Genomic DNA, 10,716 nt, shown 5'->3' on the forward strand with positions numbered 1-10,716 from the left:
TCATAATGTAGGGACCGACGATCACGTTCATCCTCTTCTCGCTCGTGACTAGTGCATACTAGTAGCTTTTTATAGTTGGTGAGTCCTCATGTTTCGAGGATGAGATATTTATTTCTTATGAGTTTATGACTTTATTTACATTTTATATTGGATGAGCTAGGAAATTGTCTTACACCCCAATCTAGTAGTAGAGGCATGTTAGATACAAAAGAGTCTATGTTGTCATTTTCTCCTTTTGTAACTTATGTGTATTTGAGATTTTGCTTCCGTATCATTGATCTTGTTTATTTATTTCATTTACCTTATGTATGCTCATGTATGTTATGATAATAGTCTTGGTTGGAGTTTTTCAGAATTCTAATCACTGTGTTACAGCTAGGCCCTAGGTCGGGTCATAAGAAAATTGGTATCAGAGCACAAGGTTGAAGTATCTTAGGCAGTCTAATATACTGCATCAAGTAGAGTCTTATTCATTGGTGTCAAGCTACCATATCGATGAATATGAGGAAATGAGGCATCTTAGGAAATACTTCACTCCTTTCATGATCTTATCATGTTATAAAGTTGAAATCTAACATTTCCTTGTCTAATGTTTTCTCTTTGCAATTATAGAATCATGATTCCACAATGATACCCCATTCGAAGGAATATTGTTGATGAGGAGAAACACGATCCAAATGACCCCATTAATGATCAAGTCCCTAATGCGGAGTTCCGATAGGCTTTTCATAGGCCAGCTCAAGTTGTGACTACTCAAGTGAATCGAGGGGTGGTACCTCTTCAAAATGTGACTACTTCAGCTTCAAGGGTGAGTGACTTCACGAGAATGAACCCTCCCTAGTTCCATAGATCTAAATTTAATATAGATCCCTAAGATTTCATGGATGAGTTGTACAAGATAGTTGTTATCATGGAAGTGTCTTCAGAGGAGAAGTCGGAATTGGCACCCTATCAACTCAAAGACATCTCTCAAGTTAAGTACAATCCATGGAAAGAGGAAAGGTAGAAGAGGGTCCCATAAATTGGGAAGATTTCAAAGTTGCCTTTCTTTATCACTTCTTCCCACTTGAGTTAAGGGAGGCGAAGGTGTTGGAGTTTATCAATCTTTAGCAAGGATGCATGAGTGTGAGGAAATATACCCTCAAGTTCACAAAGTTGTTTAAATATGCTCCATCTTTAGTAGCCGACTCTCATGCCCGAATGAGCAAGTTTATTTCGGGTGTGTCAAATTTGGTAATGAAAGAGTGCCGAACCACCATGCTTATCAAGGAGATGGATATCTATAGGCTCATGACTTATACTGAGCAAATTTAAAGGGAGAAGCTCAAAGCGAGGAATGCAAGGGATTCCAAGAGGACTTGGTATAAAGGTGGGTTTTCTGACAAAGAATTTGGCAGTGGTAACAATCATTTCTAACAAGGCTAAGGTTGCTCACAAGCTCAGGGTCAAAGGTTTGATAAGGAAAAGGCCTCCAAGCTTAAGACATAAGGTGATGTTGGTGGACCCTCTCATCCTAGGTGTACCAAGTGCGATAAAAATCATGGAGGTACATGTTTGGTAGGTACAGGTACATGTTTTTGAGTGATAAGATAGGGGAACAAGATCTATGAATGCCCTAACAAGGGAAGGGAAAGCGATCCTCAAAGTCAAAACTCAAGGTGGAAAATCTCCACAAGGTGGCGGTCAGCGACAAAATGGATTTTATCCCCTTCAGACTCATTAGAATTTAGAGGATTCCCCCGATGTGACTAGTATATTAAAAGTATTTGACTTTGATGTTTATGCATTATTAGATCCAGGTGATACTCTATCATTTGTTACTCCTTATATTGCTGGGATATTCATTGCAGTCCCAAGATCTTGTTAGAGTTTTTTTTTGTCTATACCCCTATTGGTGATTCAGTTATGGCTAAAAGAGTCTATTGAAATTGTCCAATTTTAGTTTCTTAGAAAGTCAACTAAGTCAATCTTGTAGAACTTGATATGATCGATTTTGATATGATTATCGGTATGGATTGGATTCATGCATGTTATGCCTCTATATGTTGTAGAACCCGTGTGGTTATGTTTCAGTTTCCTAATGAGCCACTCCTAGAATAGAAAGGTAGTAATTTTATGTTTAAGGGTCAATTTATTTCATTCCTTCAAGCTTGGAAAATGATTTCTAAAGGATGCATTTATCATCTAGTCTGAGTTAGAGATACTAACTCCGAAACTCCTACTCTTGAGTCAGTTCCAGTTATTATTAGTTTTCAAAAGTTTTTTCCAATGACCTTCTAGGTATTCCTCCCGGTAGGTAAGTTAACTTTGGTATAGATCTCCGCCCCGATACTCAGCCTATCTCTATTTCTCCTTACCGAATGAAAGCAGCGGAATTGAAGGAATTAAAGGTACGATTGAATGATTTGTTAGATAAGGGCTTTTTAAGACTATCTCTCTATAAGGTGCTCTGATTCTCTTTGTGAGGAAGAAGGATGGTTCTCTCTAAATATGTATTGACTATCAACAATTGAACAAGGTCACAATTAAGAATAAGCATCTCATTCTAAGGATTGATGACTTATTTTATCAACTTTAAGAAGAGAGCCACTTTTCAATGATTAATCTTATATCGGGTTGTTATCAACTCTGAGTAAGGGAATGTGAAATTCCAAAATAGGCCTTTAGAACTTGGTATGGTCACTTTAAATTTGTGTTTTTTTTTGGACTAATGAATGCCACTGCAAATTTTATGGATTTAATAAACAGGGTATTCAATCAATACTTGGATATGTTTGTGATTGTCTTCATTGATGATATTCTGATCTACTCTCGGATTGAGGAAGAGAATGCCAATCATTTAAGGATTGTGCTGCAGATTCTCAAGGATCGTTAGTTGTATGCAAAGTTTAATAAGTGTGAGATATGTTTAAGGTCATTTGCTTTACTTGGTCACATTGTTAGGTGAAAGGATTACAATTGATCCAAAGAAGACCGAGGCGATTAAGAATTGGCCAAAACCATTGACTCCTTCTATTATTCAAAATTTCTTGGTCTTAGATGGTTATTATAGATGGTTTGTGGGAGGTTTCTATTCTAATGAATCATCATTGACTACTTTGACTCAAAAGTAGGTGAAGTTCAAATGGTCCGAGGCATGTGAGAAAAATATCCAAGAGTTGAAGGATAGGCTTACCTCTACTTTGATGTTGACTCTAGTGGAAGGTTCTGATAGATTTATTGTGTATTGTGATGCTTCATGAGTTTGTCTTGGTTTTTTGATAATGCAAAATGGCAAGGTGATAGATTATGCTTTAAGGCAGCTCAAGATACATGAGAGGAATTATCTGACTCATGATTTAGAGTTAGCCGCAGTAGTATTTTCTTTGAAGTAATAGAGACACTATCTCTATGGTATCTATGTGGATATTTTCACAGATGAAAAGAGTTTGCAGTATGTGTTCACTCAAAAGGACTTGAAACTTCGACAAATGAAATGGCTTGAGCTGTTGAAAAATTATGATATGAGTGTGCTATACCATCCGAGTAAGGAAAATGTGATTGCTGACGCTTTTGGTAAATTGTCCATTAATAGTGTTGCCCATATTGAGGATGAGAAGAAAGAGTAGTTCCAGATGTGCATAGATTAGCCCTTTTGGTTGTTCGATTGGTTGATTCCATAGATGGTGGTGTTATTATAGAAAATTGTTTCAAATCATCTCTTTTGGGGATGCAAAGGCAAAACAAGACAGTGATCTCACTTTTGTTGAATTGAAGAAAATAGTTACCAAGAAAGCCATTTAGGCTTTTTCCCAAAGGGGAGATGATATTTTCAGATATCAAGGCCAGTTATGTGTTCTGAATGTTGATGGATTGAGAGATATGATATTATCTGAGGCTTATGGCTTGTGGTATTCTATTCATCCGAGTTCCACAAAGATGTATCAAGATTTGAGAGAAGTATATTGATGGAATAGTATGAAGAGGGATATTGCGAAGTTTGTGGCTAAGTCTCCTAATTCTCAACAAGTGAAAGTTGAGCATAAAAAATTGGGAGCTTTGGCTCAAGACATTGAGATTCCTTCTTGGAAATGAGAAGCCTTGAATATGGACTTCATTACTGGTGTGCCTCGTACTCGAAGGAGACACTACTCTATTTGGGTGATTGTAGATTGGATGACTAAGTTAGCTCATTTTCTTCCTGTTAAGACTTATTTACGGCTGAGAATTATGATAGATTGTACATTCAGGAGTTGGTTAAGCTTCATGGTGTTCTTTGTCTATCATTTTGGATTAAGGTACATTGTTTAACTCACAGTTTTGGAGGTCATTCCAAAAGGGTCTAGGTACCCAAGTAAAGCTTAGTACAACTCTCTACCCTTAGATGGATTGGCAGGTCGGGTGCACTATTTAGACTTTAGAGGATATGTTAAGAGTTTGTGTTATTGATTTTAAAGGAAATTGGAATGATCATTTGTCACTGATAGAGTTTGCATATAATAACAATTCTTATTTTAGCATTAATATGGCTCTTTTTGAGGCTTTGTATGGTAAGAGGTGTAGATCTTCTATCAGTTGGTTTGAAGTAGGTGAAGTTGCATTCATAGGACTAGAGTTGGATTTAAGGCTATGGAGAAAGTTAGACTCATTCCATAAAGGTTGAAGACAGCCCAAAGCCGACAGAAGTCCTATTCAGAAGTGAGAAGAAAAGAACTTAAATTTAAGGTTAATGATTGAGTTTATTAGAAAATTCCACCCATGAAGGGTCTGACACATTTTGGTAAGAAAGGGAAGCTCAATCCCCTCTATGTTGGCCCATATCAGAATTTGAGGTGGACTGGTAAGGTGGCTTATAAGTTAGATTTTCCTTCAAACTTGGCATCGGTACATCTAGTGTTCCATGTGTCATTATTGAGGAAGTTTTTAGTGATCCTAGCCCCATTGTGCCATTGGAAAGCATTGCGGTTAAAGAGAGATTTTTCATATGAAGTGGTTCCAGTTGAGATTTCTGACAAGCAAGTTAGAAAGTTGAGGAACAATGAAATAGCTTCAGTTAAAGTGTTGTGGAGGAACGAAGAGATTGAGGGTGGTACATGGGAAGTCGAAGCCGATATGATGTCCTAATATCATCATCTCTTTCCTTCTGTGTCTATTTGAGCTATTTATTTCCTTTATGATCTAATCATCCCAAATCATATGTTTCAATTGTTCTCATGGTTTCATATGAATTCATGTTCATGAAATGAGTTTTAAAGTCATGTTTTAACTTGAGATTAAAATTTTCATTTTTTTATGAATTTTCGGGATGGTTTGCATTTATGTTGGGTTGTTATGTTCCTTTCCTATTTCATTCATGATAGATTGAGTCTGATTTAAGGATGAATATTCCCAAGGGGAAGATATTGTAAGATCCCAAAAGTTGGAAAGATGGAAAACGAGGAAAAACATATGAAATTCCTGAAAATTATGATATTTGGCATCGAGTGATGACCACGAAGGCCATTACAGGTTGTAATGCTCACTATATCTCATGGTGAGCGACTGTGGTCAGGTTTTAGAAAACCAAACTTGTATGGAAGGGACCGTGAGAGGTGACCACAGTTCTGGGTGCCTCTCATAGTGGACCCTCTTATAGGCCCTCGTATACCCCTAGCATAAAACCCCTCTACCATGGTCTGTATTGCCCTTCATGGAATGTGGTGGGTCTCGTGGTGGGAATCTCCCTTGAGACCCCCAAGAAAATCCTCAAGTCTAGGACTATGCCCAACCACCATAGTCCGTATTGACCTTCACATACCGTGATGGGTCCCATTGTGGTCCACCGTGCATCCTAATTCTCTATTTTAGTAGAGGGTATATTGGTCGTTTCCCTATATCTTATTAATGTACTTGGATGGTTTTATGACTTAAACTCCTACCTATTAAGTACCCTAGAGTATTCTAAACCTCTAATTCTCTCCATAATCCCCAAAATAACAAAACCTTTTCTCCTAAGTTTTCACTCAAAGGTATTCTTCTTCCTCAAGCAATTCAAAAGGGTTCTTCAAGTTCAATCTCTACAATTTAAGTCTCATCAATGTCAAGGTATGATGGACTTCATCCATGGGTAACTTTCACCATGGAATCCTAATTTCATGAATTTAATTGGGTCTTCTTAATTATGATATATTTCAATGTTATTAGCCTTATTATGCATAATTCATATCATATTGCATGATTTCAAGTTGAATTTCAATGACCCAAGCTATATGCTAGTTTCAATTATGATTTATGAGTTATGATCATGATTTTCAAGATATTTTCTACGAAATCTTTATGAATGAATTTAGCGATGCTTTATGCAAAAATGATTATGAATGATAATGCAATGATTTTTCAAACAAGTTTATGTAAGAGTGACTTAGGATCCTTAATGAGAAATGTGACCTAAGACTCTAATGATGTCTATATGAAAAGGATTTGTAATTATGGAAGGCCTACACCTACATTACATGCTACTGAATTAAAAGAAAATGGTGACTAAAGATCCTTCATGGTGACTTAAGAACTTAATGAAAAGGCGACTTAAGACCATAATGAGAAGGTGACTTGAGATCCTTAAATGATCTATTACTATGAAGAAGTTATGATATAAGATTATGAAAAGCTTATGATTTATGCATGTATAATTTCTGATTATAATTATGATATGTATTCCATGGATTGATATACATAGCACCGAGTGGACTTCTAGGTGGGGGCTCAAATTATGCCTTAGTATCAACCCCTAGTCCCTTAAACTACGTCGCTATCATAGGTTTGCCTTTATGGCCTAGCTAGTGGATCCATATATAGCACATGTTCATGATTTATGGCGTCAACCTTTGCAAGTAGCCTCCCGTTTATCAATGTAGGAATCATCAAATTTCATGTAATAGCTCGCATGGTCTTAATGTCGATTATGATTATCTCCCACATATGTATGTATTTATGATTATGATTATTATTATGATGTTTTGATGCATTGACCAATGAGTTAAATATTTTAATGATCTGATTACTTTATTCATATTTTAAAGATATTGATCTTGCATTAATGATTCATATTGATTATGTCCTATGTTTATTGTTCATCTATATTCTCACATACTTAGTGCATTACACATACTAGCGCATACTTTTTGCCTACATTGTGTCATAATATAGGGATCGAGGATCATGTTCATCCTCCTCCCGCTCGTGGCTAGTGCTTACTAGTAGCTTTTACTATTGGCGAGTTCTCTGTTCTGAGTAAAAGACATTTATTTTTTTATGAGTTTATGACTTTCTTTACATTTTATATTGGGTGATCTAGGAGATTGTCTTACGCCCCCATCTAGTAGTAGAGGCATTTTAGATAGAAAAGAGTCTATATTGTCATTTTCTCCTTTTTTGACTTACGTTCTGTTTGAGACTTTGCTTCCGTATCATTTATTTATTTTATTTACCTTATATATGCTCATGTAGATTATGCTAAGAGACTTGGTTGAAGTACTTTGGGATTCTAATTTCTATGTTATGGCTACACCCTAGTTCGAGTCGTGACACCTAGGATGGAGCATAAAAGCGGTGATTGTCGGCATTCTACCCTTGTTTAGTTGACTCTTTTAGAACAGTTTGTTGCTAGAAGGTTGTTGGACTTGCACTTTTAGGTACGTTCTTTGACTCATTTCCTTAACTTTGTGTATTATTTTCCTTTAGTGTCACTACATGTTCTATCATGTTAGATCTCATGTGTAGTTCTTTGTGTTGTCCTTACCTTATTTATATGTTGTTCATACTTGCTTTATCTATTGAGCTCAGTCAACCTATATCTACTAAGTACCATTTGTTTGGTACTCATACTATAGCTTTTCACCCGTCTGATCATAGTATGGGTTATCTCCTGTGATTTGGTTTTGGGCGAAGTATCTTGGATTTGGAGATTTGGTGAGCTCCCATTACTAAGAGTTACCAATTTCCATCTATTTTGGGATATGAGTAATCTTTACTTCACTTTTAATTATAGTCTATAGTTATATTTGAATTTGTAAAAGCATTGTACTCTCATTGTAATTGGATCCTTAAATACTAACTTATGTCAAATCTTGGAAATGGTTTTCTATATATATTTTTGTTGGTTTCTCTTTACACTTATTGTTATTGATGTCTTTCTTCTTTTTGATTATCTTCTGCTTAATAGCCTATTGCTTCTGGTTTCTGGAAATGGGTTACTCTTACTTACTAGTGGGTTGTAGTAGGTGCCATTATGACCTGAGAAATTGGGTCATAAAAAATTAGTATCAAAGCTCTAGGTTAACCATCATCATTGGTATGAGAGCAAATGCCTAGTAGAGTCCTACGGATTATTGTGGAGACATCTGTATCCTAACTTCTAGAGACTTTGAGCATTCATAAGAAATTTTGTCTTGATTCCATATATCTTGTTCTTGCTTCAAATATCCTTTAAAACTATATCTTTTGAATATGCTTTCCCTTATATGGATAGCACGAGGTTTCTGATAGACGCGGTCAGAGCATTAGCATGTTTTATCAGAATTTCGGTAGATGATGGTTCTCAGACTAGAGTTGGGTTGATTGGTCCCTAGTAGGGTTCTTCGTTGGTATCTGAGTATGTGTTGGGATTTCTTCAGTGGGAAGGGCTTACCCTCATATAATACCCTAGGATCAGGATATTAGTCAAGAGTTTGTCAGAGGGTTGTCTTTGTGTATCTGTTTTGTGTCAAAGTATTCGATTGCAGTTGGATCTATCTTTACTTCAGTTATTATCCATATGAGGGCAATGGAGCAGGCATGCCTAGAGACTTACAAAGATAGCGACAAGAGGCCTCGTTATCAGTACAGTGGTGACAATATTACACTTTAAGGTGAGCATTAATTTAGTGAGGGTCATCTTACTTCTCGACCTATCATGCCTAAAGTAGTAGCACCTCAGGTTCAAAGAGGTTCTAGGGTAGGTCGTGGATCCTACAGCATACATAGTCCAGGTCAAACATCTCAGGCTAAGTAATTTTATCCTTCAGGTGTTAGAGCTTATTTATTCCATTTGGGTCCTTTCAGCAAGTTGATCTAGGTGACGGTTGCTACGAGTGTGGTGAGATAGGCCAATTTGTTAGAGAGTATCACAAGGCCTTGGTACATTCAGCTAGGGGTAGTCCACAAGGCACTAGGGATGGTACACCAGTTTGTATAGAAATCCATGTATAACACTCTAAAATATCTTAACTTCGACCATTACTAAGAGCCTAGAAGAAGAAGTTGAGTTTTGGCTAAACAATGTCTTTCACGGGCACCATCTACGGCCCGTGAAAGTTTTCATGAACCACAGATGGGACCGTGGAAGGTACTTCTGAAGACCTATCCCTGTTTATCTTGTACGATCGCCTTACACGAGTCGTATAAGGGACTGCAGACCATATAGGGTCTCATAGATCCAACCCCTAGCAGCCCTTCCCATTTTACTTTCCACGACTTGTTTCACAACCCATCAAAGGGTCTACGGATTATAGAATGTTCCATACACCCCAACCTTAGATAACCCTCTCAGTTCTCCATCACTATAAGGGTGTATGACCCATGGTAAGGTCTATAGACTGTAGATCCAACCCTCAGAGAATAGTCTTCAGTAGCCTTCTACGCATGACATTTTTAGCCCATAAAAGCTTCTACGGACCATATATAGTCACCCATAAATGGCTCTGCCTAGTTTTAATGAGGGGTATTTGAGTCTTTTCCACCCTTTCCTGATAAGAAACTTAATTTTTATGAACTTAGTTAAGTCCCTTATCAGTAATCTGTAACAGTTTTCTCTCATTAACCTTCAACCGTTTATAGTAAGGACTAAAGAGGAGAAAAAGCTAGTATCCAAGAATAGTCATTATATTCTTTGAGTTTCACCAAGAAAATAATTCTTTGATGTATGTAAGGATAATCATAGGAGTTGAACGAGTTCTTCCTCGCGCCCTACATCTCAATTTTGTTAATAAAGGGTTCAAGCTTGAGTTTAATTCTATTCTATTGAATTTTTGAATGAGTTATCATTCTTTTGTTGAGTCCTCTATATCTTTATTAATATTATGATTTTTCCCATAATTCAATTTTTTTAATTTACTCTTCATGCTTTTAATCCCATGAACCCTAGTTAGGTATTTAAAATTGCTTCTTACTACGCATTGCTTCTTTACCTTTAACCAGTTATTCCCAATATTTATTTCTCATTTATAATCTGTGAGTATGCTTCCTTTCAGTTATTTTATATACCGTACATTCCATGTACTGACATCTTTCGATGTGTGCATCATTTTATAATATAGATAAAGGTGTTAGAGATCCTCAACATGCTTATCATTGAAGATCGCATTCATCTAACACTTGGTGAGACAACCTTGCTTTCGGAGGAACTCATTTAGTCCATTTATTATTTATCTATTATTCCTTTTAAGGTAGTTGTGGGCCTGTCCTGGTACCTATATTTTGTACTTAGAGACTTCATAGACAAAGTATAAAGACATTTCAGTTTTCATAGATTGTGTTTAAATATTCTTTTATATCTTTTAGAATATTTTGGACTTATATTTGAGATAACATATTCTTACTCTTTTGCATGCCCATCATGTTAAACTATTGTATCTAAGTTGAGTCTTCAGCTAAGTAGTTATCCAGGCCAAGGATTCGCTTGGAACTAGCAATGGTTTTCTAGCGTCAGCCATGCCTAGGGTG

Source organism: Solanum dulcamara, chromosome 3, assembly GCF_947179165.1.
Source record: "Solanum dulcamara chromosome 3, daSolDulc1.2, whole genome shotgun sequence".
Lineage (NCBI taxonomy): Eukaryota > Viridiplantae > Streptophyta > Magnoliopsida > Solanales > Solanaceae > Solanum > Solanum dulcamara.